The sequence below is a fragment of the Scyliorhinus torazame genome, chromosome 17 (genome assembly GCF_047496885.1).
Source record: "Scyliorhinus torazame isolate Kashiwa2021f chromosome 17, sScyTor2.1, whole genome shotgun sequence".
Classification (NCBI taxonomy): domain Eukaryota; kingdom Metazoa; phylum Chordata; class Chondrichthyes; order Carcharhiniformes; family Scyliorhinidae; genus Scyliorhinus; species Scyliorhinus torazame.
Window position 1 is genome coordinate 130,903,101 of NC_092723.1, and position 22,586 is coordinate 130,925,686.

Here is a 22,586-nt window from a genome sequence, read left to right on the forward strand (position 1 = left end):
GAGGCTTTGCCTTGCACTAAATGCTAATTACCTTGTTTAACTTTTGATAACTGTGCATTGATCTGACCTCTCAAGTATTCATTACTAACCTCTGGTCAATACTCTCTGAGGGTCTTTGGTCTCTCTTGGCCACCTGCCTCAAATGTCCTGCCAAATGTTCTACTGTTGTAGTGTTTGTTTGTTTTTTCTACTCCCCCTCTGTCCTTTGCTTCTCAATTGCATTGCTTTTCTTTTTTCAGTCCTGTTTTCTACCTCTAGCTCCCATGCTATTTCCTTTCTTATTTATATTTCAGCAAACCTTATTCCTCCTTCAGGTTTTTAAGTTGTGTCTTGCAATGATTCACATTAGTGTAAGTCTTCAATTATGGTTTATTGTTCTGTGTCCAATATTCTGCCACCGGCCGAATGTGTTCAGTGTGTTCCTTAGACCCATTACAGTTTGTCTATTTAATGTATTACCATTCTTAATGTTGTGTTGTTGGTCAAGATGAATTGTTGAGAGTCCTTTTGGGTAGACCAACGCACCGGATGAAACTAATGGTCAGTAAAGTGAAATAACTGACTAGAGGAAGCTTTGGGTCAATAGGTAGGGACAACTGACCAGTGGAATGTAGGTTTAAGGAAGAGGAACAACTGGTCAGAAGAATGTAAGAGTCAGGACAGAGGAAGAACTGACCAGTGAAAGGGAGAGGACAGCTCAGAGGGACAGCTGCCCAGTATAAGGTAGGGTTAAGAAAGAAGAACAACTGGCTAGAGAATGCTATTGGCAGAATCGTGAGACAGCTGACCGGAGGAAGATAGAGGCCGGTATAGAGGGACAACTGACCAATAGGAGGTAGGGGGCAGCAACAACAATGACTTGCGTGTATATGGCACCAAATAAATAAGAAAACATTCTGAGACATTTCACAGAAACATTATAAAATAAAATATGACAATGAGCCACAGAAAGAAATATTAGGTCATATGACCAAAACTTTGGTCACATGGATATAAATTTTAAGGAATGTCTTAAAGAAAAACGAAGGAAGATATGGGGAGAGGTTAAGGGAGAGCATAGGGCCCTGGTAGCAGACAACATGGCCACCAGTGGTGAAGCAATTAATACTGGCGATGTTCAAAAGACCAGAGGAGTGCAGATATCATTGTCATTTGTGAATTTTGTAATTGCTGTTTCTTACTGTGACAAGGGTGGAAAACTGATTGGAGAGATTCAAACATGCACTACTGGGAAAGATGGGCATGGATTTTGGAGATGGGAAAATATATAAGAACTTTGAAGATAGTACTGAGGGATCAGGGGGAGGTAGGGTCAGTATAGGGTGACAAGTAACCAGTGGGAGGCAAGGTCAGTACAGTATGACAAATCATATAGGATGGTAAGAGGAAGAAAATCTAAATTTGATGAGGGGTTTCCTGCAATTGAACTTCTCGAAAACAAGGAGTAGTCCAACAAGTCATACTGTCAGTATGGCTAAGACAGGGAGGGAGAAAGTGTAGAGGATGTCATTGTCAGAGCTTAGGAAGAATAATAGAAGAAAATTCAGAGGAGCATTGACACTAGAATATCAATAAAATATGATAAAACAAGAAAGGCTGTGATGGAATGTGATTTACAGCTGGATTCTGAGTATTTCTGGCTGTTTTAAAATTTCAACTGAGGCAAAGAATACTGAGAGCGTATCAACTGAGAGCGCTATACTGAAAATGACAATACCTTTTTTTGCTTTCTCTCCAATTAAGACCCCATCTACTCCAGAAATGTCGCACTGAACCTAGCTGTATTACCAGCCCAGTAGTCATCTAGAGAGGGAAGATAGGCTCCTTAGCGTCAGCTGAGCACTGTATTACTTTAGTCATAACGTTACCTAGGAGCACTCCGTTGGTGGAGGAGTGTGGGAAGATGGCTGAGCCAGAAATAGGTAGCCAGTCTGCTGCCTGTTCAAATACATTTTTTTATCTTGAACATTTTTAATTTCTCGAACAATAGCCGCAAATGGCCTCTCTCCTAGTTTTCCTCCTTGCACATGACTTACCAATCCCCCACCCCTCCCCCATTCCCTTCTTGCTCTGGGAGCCCACCCAACGCCAATATCTGCACACTGCATACCACGACTAAGCAAGCAAGCTCCTGCCTCCAGCATCTGAAGAATGTAAGTAGATGGCGAAAGAGTGAAATTAAGTTTGCCCTCATTAGCATACATTTAGCCTGTACTAGCCCAGCAGGACAGATCGATGGGAGAAAATTGGGAGGTGGGGACCACCAACTGTTGTTTCCCACGCTGCCTGCTCAGGGTCTGCTGAAAGATCATTGATAGAGAGACAGACAGCCCCTTGTTAAACTAGCCACAAAGTTACCTGGATGTATTACACTGCTCTAGTCAATAATATCTCAAGGGTGCTTTCAATTGGAATTTAATCAATCATATTGCTTATTTTAAAGTATTGGTATGCATCATTCATGTGAAAGAACTTTACGCATTTGGAGTCCAAAACGAGGGGACTTCAATATCTCAAATCACCAATAACTCCAGTAGGGAATTTAGGAAGAATTACTTTACGTAGAGAGTAGCATAAATGTGAAATTCACTACCCCATGGAGTGGTTTAGGAAAATAGCATAGATGCATTTCTGAGAAAGGATGAACGTGGGAGGAAGCTCATATGGAGAATAAACATTGGCAGAGACCTTTTGGGCTAAATGGCCTGTTTCTGTAAAGCTGTAAATTCTATGTAACTTTCAAACATTGACCTAAAAGGATATTTCATCATTATTGAAAATTATTAATTGATATAACATTACAGAACAACTACCCTCAAATTAAGGAACATACCTTTGTTCCTGAGGAAGGTGTGCTGATTCAGGAAATTTCCTGGCTCACCGCATTTGCCTAAGGAAAAAGTGCCCTGCATAACGGGATCTTAGTTCCAGAGGCACATGGGTGCATGCTGAGTCAGGCCTGCTACCCCCAGAAAAAGTTCAGAGGCAGCCACAAGGGCTACCTTGTGCCGAGGTGGGCTGATCAAAGGACCCGCTTCAGTGCTCTGGGACTTCATCCCAGATGTGTGGTTGGATATTAGGCCCTCTAGCCCTCAACCCTCACATCCCCTCACCCACCACCCATTCCTCATGCCCCATCCATATCATACCATGCCTCCAGGCCCACCATTATTGGCCCTACATACCCTCCATGCTAATACATGCCCCTTTACTTATCTGCATGACCCTGTGTAGCCCCTATGCCAATTTAGTGCAACTCATGCAAGTGCATGAGCACCCCCACACATCAACATGGCCCCTTCTAGGCCCATGCCAACTTAGTGTTAACCCATACTCCCTACCTAACACCCTTTGTCCTTTCATGCTCCATGCCATCTCACCAGTATCCACCATGAGCAGACCTGAGGAACCATGCTGAGATAAAATAAAATAAAGTTCTAAGTATATATTATAGATGTTCCTCGATAATATGCATTCTCATTGATAAAAGCGTACTCAATACATTTAAACCCCCTCAAGTATTTACACCGTCTAAAAACAAACATTTGTACTTGTAACCCCACATCAAAGACAGCTAATCCCTTAAAACCTCTTTCAGCTGTCAATCAAACTGTCAACCTACACCACTCCCTCCACTCCCCACCCCATTGTGATCATGGCAGATTACTAAAGCAGCAAAGCAGTAATTATGCTATAATGATAACCCTTTGTGTTAAATCAACAAACAGCTATTTAAATTGCAAGCATTGATTTTTGTAACTTTGTATTAAAGGGCAGGGGATTTATATAACTTGACAGTTCGAAATACCTTATCCGACTTTTATGAAGATTTACGTTTACTCTAAAAAAAAATATTTATGTCACACTTTACAGGATAAGGCCCTCACTCGAGTGAAAATGGAGTCTGTTTGAACTCAACAGTGAGTTAATCTGGCCCTGCTGGGTTCAGGTTTCCCCCATGTGTAATTCATGACCTGTCCCTGTACCCTATCAGCAAAAATATGGTATATCAGAAATGGCGGCAGGACTTCCAGATCCAAGGTCCTGGCATAATTTTGGATAAAGTGTAGAATCTCCATGACTCTGCAAAAATCTAGACCTAAGAGTCAATGCACAATCTCCTACTCCAACTTATTCTTCCCATGGGCATCCAAAAGTTGGCATTTCTCCCCCTCCCTCAGTCTTCTCTTTCCACAATATTAGAGAATTATACAGCTCACCCTAATCATGACCTCTTGATTTGTTTAATCTTCCCTCCAACCCTTTTTCATCAGTTCTTGTGTACTATGCCAGAGGTTGTCCTCAGGCAGATCAATTCATAAAAGAATTGAAAATAGAATTGTCTGATTAAGTGAGGTGCTTTTTAAGAGTTAATTTACGCCAAAGCTGTTATGTTACATATAATATGAAATATCTCATAACAATTCAAAGCAGTCACACTAATCTCAAGGCTACTTGAAGAATGAGCATAGTTAAAGACAAATTTACATTTATATAGCACCATATCAAATCTTTCAGCCACCCTAAAGTATTTCACGCACAGTGAATTAATTTGAAATCAAGTAAGTTATATTGACAACCCTGAATGTGACATTAAATGGTTTTGGGAGAATAGATATTGGACAGATTCCTGGGGCGTCATTCTCCGACCCCCCAGCGGGTCGGAGAATGGCCGTTGGCCGCCGTGAATCCCGTCCCCGCCGGTTGCCGAAGTCTCCGAAGGGAGAAAAGTCGGCGGGGCGTTAATGTCGCCGCTGCCGTCGGAGAATGGCACGGGTCTGCGCAAGGCAGCCGATTTTCGGCCTGCCGATATTCTCCCTTCCGGATGGGCCGAAGTCCCGTCGACGTGATGACCGTTCACGTCGACGTAAATCAAACCTCCTTTTCATCGGCGTGACCCTGTGCTCCAGGTTCACGCCGACCAGCGTGGAGGTGAGTGACGGCCTGGGGGGTTGGCTCTGGGCAGGCGATGGCGTGGCCGCAGTCTGAATGTGTGAGGAGAGGTGTGTCTCGGGTTGTGTGTGTGTGTGTGCGGCCGGGGGGTGGGGGGGGTGGTTAGAGTGGGCTGGGCTCCGGGGGAGTGCCGGGAGGGGGGTCCGTGCCGGGGAGGGGGATGGGGGGTCCGTGCCGGGGAGGAGGTTGGGGGGGTCCGTGCCGGGGAGGAGGTTGGGGGGGTCCGTGCCGGGGAGGAGGTTGGGGGGGGGTCCGTGCCGGGGAGGGGGATGGGGTTCTGTGCCGTGGAGGAGGTTGGGGTCCATTAGCGGGGAGGAGGTTGGGAGGGTCCGTGCCGGGGAGGAGGTTGGGGGGGTCCGTGCCGGGGAGGAGGTTGGGGGGGTCCGTGCCGGGGAGGAGGTTGGGGGGGGTCCGTGCCGGGGAGGGGGATGGGGTTCTGTGCCGTGGAGGAGGTTGGGGTCCATTAGCGGGGAGGAGGTTGGGAGGGTCCGTGCCGGGGAGGAGGTTGGTGGGGGGGGGGGGGGGTCCGTGCCGGGGAGGGGGGTGGGGGGCCCGTGCCGGGGAGGAGGTTGGGGGGGTCCGTGCCGGGGAGGAGGTTGGGGGGGTCCGTGCCGGGGAGGGGGGTCCGTGCCGGGGAGGGGGATGGGGGATCTGTGCCGGGGAGGACGTTGGGATCCGTGCCGGGGAGGAGGTTGGGGTCCGTGCCGGGGAGGAGGTTGGGCGGGTCCGTGCCGGGGAGGAGGTTGGGGGGGGTCCGTGCCGGGGAGGGAGATGGGGGGTCCGTGCCGGGGAGGATGTTGGGGGGGGGTCCGTGCCGGGGAGGGGGATGGGTGGTCCGTGCCGGGGAGGAGGTTGGGGGGGTCCGTGCCGGGGAGGGGGATGGGGGGTCCGTGCCGGGGAGGAGGTTGGGGGGGGGGGGGGTCCGTGCCGGGGAGGGGGATGCGAGGGCAAGTGAGCTGGTCCACCTGGCCAGGTGTCAGCCTCCAACAGTTGGACCCATGAGGTCCATGCCACCTGGCTGGGGGGAGGAGGGGATATGGGCAATGATGACATGTCGTCGTTCCCCTCCCCCCCACCAGGCCGTCATGTTTTCAGACCATCCAGCGATGTTGGCCGCCGTGGTGGCAGCCGCTAATGTCTATGTTGCCCTGGATGAGGAAGAGGAGGAGGAGGAGCGTGCCAGAGAGGCGGCGCAGGCTGCCGCAGAGGGACAGGCGGCAGCCGCCCAGGCTGGAGGGACACCTGACCAACAGGACGAGGAGGGGGAGGAGGACGTCGCGGCCCCACGGCAACGGAGGCACCCGACGGCGCCCTGTGTGTACCGGCCCCGGCAGTCATACCAGGACCTCACGGACCGGGAATGCAGGAGGAGACTCCGGATGAGGCGGGAAACCATGGCACACATCTGCCACCTGCTGGCACACCTGTCACCGCGTGGCACTGGCGGGGGACACCCTCTCCGCGTGTCCGTCAAGGTTACGGTGGCCCTGAACTTTTATGCAACGGGGTCATTCCAGGCACCGAGTGGGGACCTGTCCGGCATATCGCAGACATCGGTGCATCGGTGCATCCGGGCAGTGACAGATGCCCTATATGCCATGGCGCGCCGCTGCATCCGCGTCCCCGTGGACCGGGCCAGCCGAGATGCCCGGGCCGTGGGCTTCTCTGCCGTGGCCGGGTTCCCCATGGTCCAGGGCGCGATCGATGGGATGCACGTCGCCGTGCGGCCACCTGCAGATAACAGGGCCGTGTTCACCAATAGGAAGGGGACCTATTCGATGAACATACAGGTGGTCTGCGACCACCGCATGATGATCCTGCACGTCTGCGCCCGTTACCCAGGCAGTGTACACGACTCATACGTGTTGTCGCGGTCATCCATCCCCGGCATGTACGAGGGACGCCATCCCTGGCTGAGGGGCTGGTTGCTGGGCGACAGGGGCTACCCATTGCGATCGTGGCTGATGACGCCTATACGGAGGCCACGCAATGAGGCGGAGAACCGCTACAATGATGCCCATGTAGCGACAAGGGGAGTGATAGAGAGGTGCTTTGGCGTGCTGAAGATGCGTTTCAGGTGCCTGGACCTCTCTGGGGGCGCCCTCCAGTATCGGTCAGATAGGGTCAGCCGCATCATTGTGGTGTGCTGCGTCCTGCACAACATAGCCCAGCAGAGGGGCGATGTGCAGCAGGCAGAGGAGGGCGGAGTGGAGGAGCAGCAGGAAGAGGCGCAGTCCTCCCCAGATGAGGGGGATGGGGGTAATGGTCAGGGCAGACGGGGTAGACAAAGGCGGGTGGCTGTCCACCGTTACCAGCTCGCCCAGCGGGCACGGGACAGACTGATAGCCGCCCGCTTCACTGACTAGATGGGCGTGGGAATCGGGTAGTATGGCCACAGACCGCACACCATGGCAACAGCCGACCACCCACACCCCCCACCCATCCACCCACCCAGCACCCTCACCCCCCTCCCCAACCCCACACACCCCACCCGCATGCACAACCCCCCCCCCATTGCCGATCCACCTGCGGCACAACAGGCCGGGCTCACACAGTTGCGGGTGGACGCGTGTCTATTGCAGGCCATGGAGGATGATGACAACCCGCCCTGCGGTGAGCTCCTGGCTCCACATCGTTGGACTATGTCTGACCCATGGCCACAGTACCACCATCCACCCGGACCATCCCTGCATGCGGCTGTGACACTGCAGCGCACGGTCCCGTCCTCTGCCCGGGGGATGTTGATGGCGGCCCAGGGGGAATGGGGCAGACTCACCTGGGGCTGAGTTAAGACCACCCCTCACACACACACTTGCGCTCAACGTACATCACACTCCCGCACGCTTTGGACAGAGCACAAAGGCAGCTTCTGTAGGTGTAACATTGACTTTAATAACCAAACGAGTTCATGCACGTGCCCTAGCCCCTAAAACTCATCTGTGCCCTGCATCCGTGCCAACTTACTCAGTGTCTAATTGTTTGGCCTTACGGGCCCTTTGACTACGTCTACGTGGTTCCCCAGACGGTACAGCAGAACTGGAGGTGGACTCCTGTGATTCCTGCCCTCTGATACTGGATCCCTTTGGCGGCCGCTTCCTGGGGCGTCCTGGCCTAGATGGGCCAGGCTGCGGCCCGGGCGACTGGGATGGCGAGCTGCCAGCCTGTCCTGCCCGTTGCCCACCCGATGCACCTGGGACGGAAGGGGGGGAGTCCGAGGTGTCGCAGTGTACCGGGACCTCCCTTACAGGGGGAGCCGGGATGGACCACACCACCTCCTCCTCCCTCGGGGTGCCCGATGGCCCCCAGGCCTCTACATGGGTGGGGGATGCGAACGGACTGGCCATCCGACGCCCCCCCGACATCTGGCGCTGCCAGCCCTGGAGGCCCGTGCTGGTATCGACAGGGGTCTGCAGGTTTGCAGCCATGGAGCCCAGGGGGTTGGCAAACCCTGTCTGTGACAGTGCGACGCCAGCTCGCACATGGCCACTGGCGCCGATGCCCTCAGCGATGGCCTGCAGAGACTGGGCCATGGCCTGCTGAGACTGGGCCATGGCCTGCAGAGACTGGGCTGTGGCGTTGAGCGCCTCTGCCATCTGGCGCTGGCTCATGGCCTCCTGTGAGAGGGTAGCCATGTCCTGGGCCACAGACGCCGCCTGCACGGAAAGCCCCAGGCCTCGCAAACCGTTCCCCATGTCTGACACCGTCGCACCCATTGCCTCCAACGCGGACGCCACCCGTGCGGTGTCAGCCTGGGTGGCACGCATGACCGGCACCACTCCCAGCTCCTGGACGCGGGTGGACTCCTCCACCTGCGACTGCAGCCGCCGCAAGCCGGCCATCACCCTCTTCGCTCGTCTCCGGGTCGGTGGTTGCATCGGATCTATGTGTGGGTGTGGTAACTCCAGGAACCCGGGATCCATCTGGGCGGCAGATGTTCGCTTGGGCTGGGCTGCCCTCCGACCGCCCGGCCCCTCTGATGCTCCTACCTCCACCTGCTGTACCGGGACGGCTGTGTTGTGCGCACCAGTGAGTGTAGCAGACGCCTCATCACTAAAATGCCCAACCGAGGTGAGTGTTTCTGCGATGGTGGAGGGTGTTGGTGACAGCAGTGGCGTTGTGTCGTGCTCTTCGTCCCACTCGGAGTCCATGGCACTTTGGGGTGGGGGTTCGTCACCACCCATCCACTCTGAGTCACTGTCCGGTCTTTCGTCTTCCCGGGTAGGGGTGTCCTGGGCAGTGCTGTCCCGGGTAGGGGTGTCCTGGGCAGTGCTGTCCCGGGTAGGGGTGTCCTGGGCAGTGCTGTCCCGGGTAGTGGTGTCCCGGGTAGTGGTGTCCTGGGTAGTGGTGTCCTGGGTAGTGGTGTCCTGGGTAGTGGTGTCCTGGGTAGTGGTGTCCTGGCTCGGATGTGACGGGGGCCTGTGGCTGCCCCCCTCGTCGCTGGGTGGTCGCTCCCGCACGTGACGGGGGTGTCGTCTCCCTGTTGCTCCAGGTCTCTCCGTCTCCCGTGGTGTGCGAGGGGCATCCTGCGGGCGTCGCATGCTGGAGGGTCCGGGTCTCTCCGTCTCCCGTGGCCTCCGAGGGGCATCCTGCGGGCGTCGCATGCTGGAGGGTCCAGGTCTCTCCGTCTCCCGTGGCATCCGAGGGGCATCCTGCGGGCGTCGCATGCTGGAGGGTCCGGGTCTCTCCGTCTCCCGTGGCCTCCGAGGGGCATCCTGCGGGCGGTCTGCATCTGCGGGGATGGGTGCCTGGACGTTTGGTCCTGCGATACACAATGAAGCATGCATGGTTAGACATCAGGCAGTGATCAGGTGATATGGGGGAGGGGGATATAGGGGAGGGGGGATATGGGGACGGGCTGTCGGTGGCTCACTTGCTAGTACGCCCCCGACCTCTGCATCAGCAACCACCACCGCGGTCGTCAGGTCCGCCAGCCAGTTCCAGGGCCCTTTCCTCGTGTTCGGTCAGTGGCCTCTCATCAGCGGGGCCTCCTCCAGTCCTCACATGCTCCCTATTGTTGTGTGCGCACTTCTCCTGTGGGGGGGGGGGGGGCAGGGGTAAAAGGCAACACTGTTAGGCAGGTATATGAATGCACGCCATCGGTTGCGCGTGCATTGCAGAGGTTAAGGTTAGGGCTGGATTCACTTGGGGATATGGGGGAGGGGGGATATGGGGGAGGGGGGATATGGGGGAGGGGGATATGGGGGAGGGGGGATATGGGGAGGGGGGGATATGGGGGAGGGGGGATATGGGGAGGCTCACCCTGCCTGCTCTGACGAGGTCGTTCACCTTCTTGTGGCACTGGGTGCCTGTCCGTGGTGTCAGGGCCGCAGCGGTGACGGCCTCTGCCAGTTCCCTCCATAGACGCCGGCTGTGGCGTGGGGCAACTCTGCGGCCGTGCCTGGGATACAGGGCGTCCCTTCTCTGCTCCACCGCGTCCAGGAGCGCCTCCACATCCCGTGACTCGAACCTTGGGGCTGAGCGGCGGCCAGCCATCCAGTCGGGTGTTCCGGTCGGGTGTTCTGGTCGGGTGGGGGGGCGCGGCCTTATGAGCCGTCACGCCGTGCGGCACGTATGACGCTGCACGGCGTGAACCACTGCGCAAGCGCGGATCCCGTTACGTCGCTGCTAGCCCATTTTGGGCCGGAGACGTTCGACCCATTTTTCCGACGTGACGCAAGTCGGATTTGCGCCGTTTTTTGCGCCGATCGGCGGACTTTCCGCCGATAACGGAGAATTTCGCCCCTGTTACTTCTCGGATCACATTTCATCATTCTGTTACCTCCATAAAGAATAATGACAATTCCAGCACTTTTCCCACTATCATGCCTATTCTGACCATATCTGCATTCTCTTTGTCCACTTACACTAGACACTGACTCAACTCACCCTTTTTGTATTCATGGAAGTGGCTCAGCTTATTAACCGTGCCGCCCAGTTTTTAGATTGAGCCAAAGCAACCAGGAAGATTCCGGTTCATGCCTGCTCCTCCCTGAATTATGTATTCTTTGCCTGAGTAACAGTAGCCTTCCATATTTGCTTGAACAATGGACAAGGGAGGCACAAGGTGAATAACAAGGAAGGATTCCATCACTGATCACTATCTATTGAACCCCCTGCTGGAAAGTGCAAGTGTCTGGATATTTCACGAGGATAGAATTAGATTCTCTGATGCCCCTTGATTGAATAGTATACTGACTTTCATTATCTGGGCACACACATGAAAAATGGCCAAAATACCAGTGGGACAATAATCCAGCATGCACCATGTCTTAAGTAGAAGATTGGAGAATACTGGAGGCACAAACATATAAACTGACGGATGCCAATGTATCAGTCATGCAAAAGGATGTTGAGGAGAAAGTAAAAAGGTGAGACGATAGATAGCAAAGACCTGAGCTACTCACGTGCCTGTGTATTCTGAGGGTTGTTAAAAGTTAATTGTCAAGTCATTCACACCTTAAATGCTGTGTTGAGTAAAAATAAACTGTATCTGAATAGAGCTCAGATGTATGTTTGTGCCAGAGATTTACTGGTGACTGAGTGCCCTCCAGGTTCTGTGAGGAGGTGCTCAGTCTGCTGGTTTCTGCTGATAAAGAACAGAGTTCAGTCTCTCTCTTTCAATGGGGCACATGTTAATCTAATTAATACCCATTTGGAACAAACAAATTAATAGTTCCCACAGCACCAGTTATGATGGGTTTATTGATTTAATTTCTAAATATCCGTCTGGAGCAACTTTTGTCTCTTGTGGCAGGTATTCAGGTATTTGAAACTGATGAAAAACTGATGAGGTGCCTTGAAGTGTTGATGCTGAAAGACTCTGACAGGTTCTTTCCCGCTTGTGCTGTCTATCCACAGAAACCACTTCCTCCAACATCGTCCTTGGGCCCGATTTTAACACTGCATAACTGAATAGGTTTTCAGTGAGTTCCATAGAATTCCTACAATGCAGAAGGAGGCTATTTGGCCCATTGAGTCTGTACCTGCCCTCTGAAAGAGCATCCTATCTAGGCCCACTCCCCCACCCTCACCCTACCCCCATAATCCCACCTAACCTGCACCTCTTTAGACACTAAAGGACAATTTTGACATGGCCAATCTACCTAACCTGCACACCTTTGGACTGTGGGAGGAAATCAGAACACCCGTAGGAAACCCACATAGACACGGGGAGAAAGTGCTAACTCCACAGCCACCCAAGGCTGGAATCAAACCCGGGTCCTGTGAGAAAGCAGTGCTAGCCACTGTGCCATCCAAGTTAAAAGTTGCAAATTGGAGTGGGGGGAGGGGGGGGAGGGGTTGTCAATTAAGGCTAAAGTTTAGTTTGTAGCCAATTGCATACTACCTACAACCAAGCATGTTGTGTGAGAGGCAACTAATTATTAGAAGCAGAGTGAGCAGTAACCAATAAAATTTTTTAAAAATAAATAAATAAATATTGACCAAACCTATGAGCGACTCTTCAGTGTGGGAAAATCTACTGGACATGTAATATAATTCCAAAGTAAAGGATAAGTCAAAGTTGAATATTCTCAGACAGCAGAAAAGAAAAGTACAATACAGAAAGTGAAGAAAATAAAAGCTTAATTGAATGAAAATGTCTAGGAAGAGATAAAATTGAGGGTTTTGGGGTTAAAAAAATTAGAATAGTATGGCAAAGAGATGGTGCAAAGTGAAGGAGGAGGGAGTAATTTAACAATAGGTGACAATACTTGATGGGAGGAAAAAAAGAACTTAGGACTTGAGAAGAAAAGAGAGCTTCAAGTTTTTTGAGTGACAAGGTAAAATGAGTGATTTGCTAATCCAATATTTCCATAAGGAGCTGCATTCTTTATGGATGGAGGTTACAATGTAGCCCAATCTCAGACCCGTATTAGCTTCAAGTACAGGCTCCCTTTGGGAGAAGGGGATTACAGAGTCACTTCTATAACTGAATGAGTCAGTCCATTACCTGTTTCAATTCCCAACGCCCTTGGGGAGTGAAGGATCCATCATCCACTGAACCATTCCATGATGTGGTTGTGGAATGTCCAGCATCCTCGTCACTAGCATCTATGGTGGTACATATGTCTGAGAAAGCTTCATGTTAGTTATCAAGTGTAAAGTTACATTGGGGCTCCAGGGCTTTTGGTGTTAATTTTAAGAAAAAACTATAAGCACAACATAATTCTTTGAGGAGTGGACAAGAATAAAATATACCACGCCAATTACCGCCGAAACATCCCAACTACTTGTCTGTGGGCTTAATTCATAGAATTATAGAGTTTACAGTGTAGAAGGAGGCCATTCAGCCCATCGAGTCTGCACCAGCCCTTGGAAAGAGCACCCTACTTAAGCCTACACCTCCACCCTATCCCAGTAACCCCACTTAACCTTTTCTGGACATTAAGGGACAATTTAGCATGGCCGATCCACCTAACCTGCACAACCTACATATAGGTAAAAAACGGGATGAAGTCCTACAATCAGAATTTAGGGAGTTAGGAGATAAGTTAAAAAGTAGGACCTCAAAGGTGGTAATCTCAGGATTTCTACCAGTGCCACTAGACAGTCAGAGTAGAAATTCAAGAATAGTCAGAATGAATACATGGCTTGAGAGATGGTGCAGGAGGGAGGGGTTCATATTTTTGGGACATTGGAACCGGTTCTGGGGGCAGTGGGACCATTACAAATCGGATGGTCTACACCTGGGCAGGACTGGAACCAATGTCCTAGGGGGTGCTTTTGCTAACATTGTTGGGGAGGTTTTAAACTAATGTGGCAGGGGGTATGGGAACCAGATTAGGAAGTTAGAGGTCAGTAAAGAGGCAGCAACTAAAGCCAGTAAGGTACTAGATAATAAACTCAATGTGACTAAGGGGAAGAGTAGACAGGGAAGAGATGATGAACGCAAAGGGACAGGTGGTCTGAGGAGCATTTGTTTTAATGCGAGAAGTGTAGCAGGTAAGGCCGATGAACTTAGGGCTTGGATTGGTACCTGGGAATATGATGTTATTGGTATTACAGAGACTTGGTTGAGGGAAGGGCAAGACTGGCAACTAAATATCCCAGGGTATAGATGCTTCAGGAGGGATAGAGAGGGAAGTAAAAGGGGTGGAGGAGTTGCATTACTGGTCAGAGATGATATCACAGCTGTGATTAAGGAGGGCACGATGGAGGATTCGAGCACTGAGGCAATATGGGTAGAGCTAAGAAATAGGAAGGGTACAGTAACATTGTTGGGACTTTACTACAGGCCTCAAAAGCGAGCGTGAAGTAGGGGTACAAATATGCAGACAGATTATGGAAAAATGTAGTAGCAAGAGGGTGGTCGTGATGGGAGATTTTAACTTTCCCAACATTGAATGGGACTCATGTAGTGTTGGAGGCGTAGATGGAGCAGAATTTGTAAGGAGCATCCAGGAGAGTTTTTTAGAGCAATATGTAAATAGTCCAACTCGGGAAGGGGCCATATTGGACCTGGTATTGGGGAATGATCCCGGCCAGGTGGTTGAAGTTTCAGTCGGTGATTACTTTGGGAATAGCGATCATAATTCCGTAAGTTTTAGAATACTCATGGACAAAGACGAGAGTGGTCCAAAAGGAAGAGTGCTAAATTGGGGAAAGGCCAAGTATAACAAAATTCGGCAGGAGCTAGGGAATGTGGATTGGGAGCAGCTGTTTAAGGGTAAATCCACATTTGAAATGTGGGAGTCTTTTAAGGAAAGGTTGATTAGAGTGCAGGACAGACATGTCCCTGTGAAAATGAGGGATAGAATTGGCAAGATTAGGGAACCATGGAAGACGGGCGGAATTGTGAGACTAGCTAAAATGAAAAAGGAAGCATACATCAGGGGCGGAATTCCCCCCCCACACCGGGTGGGAGAATCGCCAGGGCGCAAGTCACGCCACGCCGCCCCGGCACCCACACGCGATTCTCCCACCCCCCCCAAACCGGCGCGGCGAGAATCACGGCTGGCCGCTGGGAGAATGGCCGCTCGCCGTTTGCAACGGGCGAGCGCCGATTCTCCGGCCCGGATGGGCCGAGCGGCCTGCCCAACACGACGGGTTCCTGCCGGCGCCATCCACACCTGGTCGCTGCCGGCGGGAACAGTGCGAGAACGCCGGGGAGGTGGCCTGTGGGGGTGGAGAAGGGTGTTCCTGCACCGGGGGGGGGGCTCAAAAGGGGTCTGGCCCGCGATCGGTGCCCACCGATCGGCAGGCCAGCCTCTCTGAAGGAGGACCTCCTTTCCTCCGCCACCCCGCAAGATCCATCCGACATCTTCTTTTGCATGCACGGGTGACGTCATTTACGCGGCGCAGGCTGCGTCACTTACGCGGCGCCGCTTTTACACGACGCCAAGGCCCGGCGCGCGTAAATGACGCGATGCCGCTCCTAGCCCCCCGGGGGCGGGAGAATAGGGGGCTGGGAACGACGTCTGATGCCGAAGTTTTCACTCTGGCGTCGGAACTTAGTCTCCCGATGGGAGAATTGCCCAGATCTAGGCGACTTAAATCTGATGAAGCTTTGGAGGAATATCGGGAAAGTAGGACAAATCTCAAACGCGCAATAAAGAGGGCTAAAAGGGGTCATGAAATATCTTTGGCTAACAGGGTTAAGGAAAATCCCAAAGCCTTTTATTCATATATAAGGAGCAAGAGGGTAACTAGAGAAAGGATTGACCCACTCAAAGACAAAAGAGGGAATTTATGCGTGGAGTCAGAGGAAATGGGTGAGATTCTTAATGGGTAATTTGCATCGGTATTCACCAAGGAGAGGGACATGACGGATGTTGAGGCTAAGGATGGATGTTTAAATACTCTAGGTAAAGTCGGCATTAGGAAGGGGGAAGTTTTGGGTATTCTAAAAGGCATTAAGGTGGACAAGTCCCCAGGTCCGGATGGGATCTATCCCAGGTTACTGAGGGAAGCGAGGGACGAAATAGCTGGGGCCTTAACAGATATCTTTGCAGCATCCTTGAGCATGGGTGAGGTCCCGGAGGACTGGAGAATTGCTAATGTTGTCCCTTTGTTTAAGAAGGGTAGCAGGAATAATCCAGGGAATTATAGACTGTGAGCTTGACGTCAGTGGTAGTCAAACTGTTGGAGAAGATACTGAGAGATAGGATCTATTCACATTTGGAAGAAAATAGACTTATCAGTGATAGGCAGCATGGTTTTGTGCAGGGAAGGTCATGTCTTACAAACCTAATAGAATTCTTTGAGGAAGTGACAAAGTTAATTGATGAGGGAAGGGCTGTAGATGTCATATACATGGACTTCAGTGTTTGATAAAGTTTCCCATGGCGGGTTGATGGAAAAAGTGAAGTCTTATGGGGTTCAGGGTGTACTAGCTAGATGGATAAAGAACTGGCTGGGCAACAGGAGACAGAGAGTAGTGGTGGACGGGAGTGTCTCAAAATGGAGAAAGGTGAATAGTGGTGTTCCACAGGTATCCGTGCTCGGACCACTGTTGTTTGTGATATACATAAATGATCTGGATGAAGGTATAGGTGGTCTGATTAGCAAGTTTGCAGATGATACTAAGATTGGTGGAGTTGCAGATAGCGAGGAGAACTGTCAGAGAATACAGCAAAATATAGATAGATTGGAGAGTTGGGCAGAGAAATGGCAGATGGAGTTCAATCCAGGCAAATGCGAGGTGATGCATTTTGGAAGAAGTAATTCAAGAGCGGACTATATGGTCAATGGAAGAGTCCTGGGGAAAATTGATGTACAGAGAGATCTGGGAGTTCAGGTCCATTGTACCCTGAAGGTGGCAACGCAGGTCGATAGAGTGGTCAAGAAGGCATACTTGCCTTCATCGGACGGGGTATTGAGTTCAAGAGTCGGCAGGTCATGTTACAGTTGTATAGGACTTTGGTTAGGCCACATTTGGAATACTGCATGTAGTTCTGGTCGCCACATTACCAGAAGGATGTGGATACTTTAGAAAGGGTGCAGAGGAGGTTCACCAGGATGTTGCCTGGTATGGAGAGTGCTAGCTATGAAGAAAGGTTGAGTAGATAAGGATTGTTTTCGTTGGAAAGACGGAGGTTGAAGTGGGACCTGATTGAGGTCTACAAAATTATGAGAGGTATGGACAGGGTGGACAGCAACAAGCTTTTTCCAAGAGTGGGTGGCAATTACAAGGGGTCACGATTTCAAGGTGAGAGGGGGAAAGTTCAAGGGAGATGTGGTTGGAAAGTTTTTTATGCAGAGGGTGGTGGGGGCCTGGAACGCTTTGCCAGCGGAGGTGGTAGAGGCGGGCACAATAGCATCATTTAAGATGCATCTAGACAGATATATGAACGGGCGGGGAACAGAGGGAAGTAGATCCTTGGAAAATAGGTGACAGGTTTAGATAAAGGATCTGGATCGGCGCAGGCTGGGAGGGCCGAAGGGCCTGTTCCTGTGCTGTAATTTTCTTTGTTCTTTGTTCTTTTGTTATCTTTGGACTGTGGGAGGAAACAGGTGCACCCGGAGGAAACCCATGCAGACATGGGGAGAACGTACAGACTCTGCACAGACAGTGACCCAAACCAGAAATCGTACCTGGGACCCTGGAGCTGTGAAGCAACAGTGCTAACCATTTTGCCATCTATCTAGTGCCAGTTTAAACACTGTGTACTGAATATAAAACATTCTACTTTTATGAGTCCCCATCATGAGTGAGGACTGGTATTGGTCTTTGCAGTAACTTGGCAAATAAAGAGAGGCTTCCCATGCTCAATTATTTAAATCTAACTGTTTGTGGTTCAAGCAGGAGGAAAATTTCAGCAAAATCTAATCTGGAAGCAATCTTAATTTTGGGAGGAATGGTTCTATAATTTTACTTTCATAATATACCTCTTCCTCCCAATTGGGTTATTTCCTTGGTCAAGAGGGTTGGAAACCAGCTCTAACTTTCTAAGAAGGGGCCCCTGGTTCCAATTTTAAAAGCTGAGATTGGGACCATTCTGCAGAATAGCAGGAAGCGGAATCCGTGCCACTTAACTTATTTCAATTTATATTTATGTTTTGTTTGTAGTGTTCCTGCTTCAAGCCATTCATTGAGGAGCAAAACATCCCTACATGTAGTATAAGCTGAGTCTAAAAGATCAAGGATGATCACTCTTAGATTTATAAAGTATTATTGATGTTGAACATTCATCAAGAGGCCTACACACCATTAGAAATAGAACAAAATTGAGGAGCAGGAAAAGACCAATTGATCCACCAAGACTGCCCCACACACATGATGCCCAGAGCATTATTTCCCACCTTCCACCTTCCCACCCTAGTCTCATAATCCCTTGAGGGAGGCAAAAATATTCCAGACCAAAATTGAAATCAAAAAGGTAAAATGATCTGTAAAATTCTTCCCTGACACCACCCCCCCCCCCCTCCCCTCATGAGATGGGAACATCATCTTCCGAAGGCATCACTGAAGGAAGTAGGGAAATAAGAGGCGTATTTTACAAAAAATATAATCTGATTTTTCAGTGCTTGGTTTTCATCTGAGAAATGTCTAGACACAAAAACAGAAGCAGTCCTGTCCAAAGCCAGAGGGACAGGCGGCAACACTAACCCCAGAAAGACTTCAGTCTGACCTTGGAGTCTTCCCATCACTGCACCCGTTGCACTGTATTGATCACTGCAGTACGCACAAAGGAAATTATGGCATGGAAAGTCCACTTATTTATCGATTCTGTTGGTGAGAAGGTGCTATTGATTTTCTGGCTTGTATGAATATTTTCACTGACAAAACTGATAGCAAATGCATTACCACTACATCCTCACCCTTACTCATTAGGGATGCCAACTCTGGTTGGATATACTCCAGGAGCTTTCGTCACATAACCACCCTCTCCTTCCTCCCAGCCCTCTATGTGCCTACTACAGCATCCCATCCCACTTATCAACATCAATTTGAAAACATATAAATTCTTTACCCAATTGGATGGTACTTGACCTTTAGTCAAACAGTCTTTTTCACATCTCCAGCAGTTTTATAATTAATAAACAAAAGCTTTCAAAGAAAATGAAAAAAAAATTAATGCTCCCATGATTTTTTTCCTGGGTTTACTGAGGCAGAGTTCTGGAGATCAATTTATAATTCCCGGAAACTCCAGGACAATCCTGGAGGGTTGGCAACCCCAGCACCCATGAAGAATGATCCCTACATTCAAATCTTTTGTTAAGCATCATTACATTTAGAAATCAGATCGATGAGATTGGCTTGTGTTTTATTGGCTCGCTCTTGACCTAAATTTACAATTGTTGTTGGCACATGACACGCTAATTGACAGTCGAGTCTAAAATCAAAGGCTGCATTGATGGAGGCTGCAGCACAGTCCGGAGCTGAAGTGATAACTGGCCGGTGCATTGGATCTTACATTCACATTTTGATTTATGTAGACAGGACAGGCAGCCATTTTGAGTGATGCGGCAGCCATTTTGATTGCTACAACAGCCATTTCATTAAGTTTTTGGTGCATTTTGGAGATTTACAGCCATTTTCATTCTGACGACAAGCCATTTTAAAAGTGTGATCTTCAATTGGACAACGAAATTCAAACGGTAAGTCCAATTTTTTTCTTTTAATTTCTTTGCTTTGTTTATTTTAAAGTTTGGGGCTGGGATTCCACAGAATAAAAATAATCAGTTCATTGAGAACTCACTTATGTTTCCCTAATGCTCCTGATTGTGTGAGTCATTTCTAAAGCATCATCTAGTTTGTAATGTAAGTGATTATTGATCCTCAAAGCTGATGCTGCATTCCTGATGGCTCAGTGGGTAAGCCCTGTGTGGAATGGAGTCATATAAACCAGGAAACCATAAGGTTCAACGCTTGGGGAGCAGATCCTAGCAAACGATGAGGTTAAATTTCCACAATTAGTTTCAGTACACTTGGGAGCAGGGGAGGTGGGGGAAAAAACCTTAACTTTGCTGGAAGATACATCTGAAAAGCGTGAGTGTGAGGGCATCAGGTGAGGATAGAATTCGGCTCACATATAGGGGGAGGGAACAGACAGAAATAGATGGCCTATTAATTGCCTGTTCACTAATGCAGCCTATGTAAGGCCCTTCTCCACAACTCCTTGGACAGACTGGCTCTTCGCTTTTTTTCTCTGGTCCAACCTTCTCCAACCACTGCACACTGGATATCCTGCACCCAGCATCCAAGGGTACCAATGTCAGTTAAGGTTTTCACCCTCATTCACATGTACTTACCCAACAGGACGGGCCACCAGGCCGCAGAAGATCTTGGTGGAACCGCAGATAGATGGCTTCTGTTGCAGTGCAGGCGAGCCTTGGATGGTAGAAGATGGTACGAAAGTGGGGTGGTTCAGATTGAGCTCCTCATCAACCGGAGGGAGAGGCTCTTTTGAATCGTATAGTGGGGCACCACTATAGTTATTGATGAAAATATTTAGCCAATTCAGATTTTAAAAATAAATTGTAACTCAAGTTGGCAAGTGCCCTGACTCTGCAAACCAGATGAAAATGCACATTCTATCAGATTGACCCTGGCATGAAACTATGAGATGCCACAGTATTGCCACAGGGGATTTATCAAGACTGCAAATTTACTTACTTTAAATCTAGTTAGTAAAAAGTGTTTGATAGGTTGAATTCAGTTGACTGGTGTTTGACGAAAGTGACTTGTGATTGGAGTATAGCTTTTTTGCAGGCTCCAACTTGACTCCCAATTCTTTTGTGGCAGCGATTCATTGGACTGGAACCCCATAAATCCTGAACGTATAATTGAAATGGAATAGCACTTTTACTAAAATAGTAATTCACACACCCAACTGACCTTAGTTTCTCCCTTGTTGACACTGAGGTTGTGGAGCTGTTAAGTAGAGTGTCCTGGTAGGATTGACAACTGTCCATTAAACCAATATGCCTGTGATAAATTAAATCCATCCATCAGGTTGAAAAATTGACACTTTTATAGCAAGTTTTAGTAGCTACCATGTTTTCAATTCTTTGGGGTAATGGTATTCAGACAAAGTTACTTCCTTTTCTGTTTTTACTATTGCTGTGACATAACTCTCTAGATATAGACACATGTTGAAAATTGTTCTTCAGCATATTATTCCATTCCTGTGCTGCCGATATGACCAATTTGGTACCTGAGCACAAGCAACTCGATCCTGAAAACCTCAGCTTCCAAGCAGACTTCCTGCAAACCAGGAATTCTTTGAAAGTTCTGTGAGGCCGCACGGTACATTAAGAGCCTAGTGAAGAAATTAGCTTTAGTTGCTCAAACATCTCAAACCCAAGCCACTTAATTTTTCTTTTTCACTCGCATCCTCATTCACTCTTTCTCACCATCTTTCAGCCTTTCTTTCTCACTCTCTCTGTTTAACTCTCTCACTCTCTCTGCTCCTTTTTCCTCACTCTTATAACTCTATCTTACTTATTTTTCTTTTTGTCTGTCTCTCTGCTGTTTTCTCTGGCTCTCTCTCTCTCTTTCTCTTTCAGTTTCCACTCTGAGATGTCAGATTGTGACATTTCACTGACAATCACGTTGACAACCTGCCTTGTCATCGAACTAGATAACTTTGATCCACTTGAAAAAAGTACACTTTGTGAGGTCAAAAAAAGCTCATTGCTATTCCCAGCCATCTACCTACATGTTTGTTATTGTACCTATATCTGTCTAGTGCTGTGTTTTTATCCATCACTGTATGTCTCTGTGTCAGTTGTGTCTTACTCTGTCTCTGTGTGTCTACAATGGATTTTTAGTTCTTGATAGGCCAGAATCAAAATCTACTAATATATGTTTGTCAGCTGTCAACCGTTTTATATTTAGGACATACTCTGACCTTTCCGCCTGCTCTCACTACAGGCTTTAGTCTCCTCATATCTGTTTACACTGAGAAAGTGATTGTGATTTTCAACTCTTATTGACCTGAATTGCATTGTCCAAATAGCCAAGCAAACATCAAGGTCTTGGAGAGGGTACAGTGGAGATTTACGAGAATGGTACCAAGAATGAAGAATTTGCGTTTTGCAGAGACACTGGAGAATCCGGACTGTTTCCACTGGCAGCAAAATTGATAACCAGAGAAGACAGATTGAAAATAATTATCAAAAAGGCCAGAGGAGAGATAAGGAGACATTTTTTAATGCAATTTTTAAAGTTGTTATGATCTGAAATGCACTACCTGAAAAGGTGGTGGAAGCTGAATCAATCATAGATTTCAAAATAGAATTGGACGTTAGTTAAGAAGTGAAAAATTATAGAGCTATGAGGAAAGAACAGAAGGACTGGGACTCATTGAAGCCCTCCTTGAAAGAGCAAACACAGGCACAGTGGGCAAATGGCGAGCGGCGATTCTCCGGCCCGGATGGGCCGAACGGCCGGCGAAAAAAAATGACAGTCCCGCCGGCGCCGTTCTAACCTGCTGTCGAGCCGGGGGGACTTTGGGCTTCAAGGGCCGGGAGCGACCTGTGGGGGTGGGAGGAGGGTCCCAACCCCGGGGAGGCCCTCCAGAGTGGCCTGGTGCGCGATCGGGACCAACCGATCGGCAGGCGGCCTCTCTGTCAGCGGGCCTCCTTTCTTCCGTCGACGAGCCTGGATCCATCCGCCATGTTAGTGCGGGGCGGCCTGGGGGAGGACAGCGCAACTGCGCCTGCGCGGGACCCAAGGCTCCGCGTCT

At 49.6% G+C, this 22,586-nt stretch overlaps 2 protein-coding genes across 4 annotated transcripts in view; both read left to right on the plus strand.

Annotated features, from left to right (window-relative positions):
* LOC140394146 (protein ELFN1-like) overlaps nucleotides 1–22,586 on the plus strand; it is a 309,934-nt gene that overhangs the window by 49,703 nt on the left and 237,645 nt on the right. Inside the window, exon 1 of one of the 2 annotated variants that reach the window (XM_072481036.1) lies at nucleotides 19,379–19,494. The exons of the other annotated variant lie outside the window; for it this stretch is intronic. The gene's annotated coding sequence lies outside the window, so the exon portion shown is untranslated. Of the gene's footprint in view, nucleotides 1–19,378; nucleotides 19,495–22,586 lie in introns of those variants that run through there. 2 annotated transcript variants of the gene reach the window in all.
* Nucleotides 1–22,586, plus strand: part of elfn1a (extracellular leucine-rich repeat and fibronectin type III domain containing 1a) — a 225,964-nt gene that overhangs the window by 49,701 nt on the left and 153,677 nt on the right. The window contains exon 1 of one of the 2 annotated variants that reach the window (XM_072481038.1): nucleotides 19,376–19,494. The exons of the other annotated variant lie outside the window; for it this stretch is intronic. The gene's annotated coding sequence lies outside the window, so the exon portion shown is untranslated. Of the gene's footprint in view, nucleotides 1–19,375; nucleotides 19,495–22,586 lie in introns of those variants that run through there. 2 annotated transcript variants of the gene reach the window in all.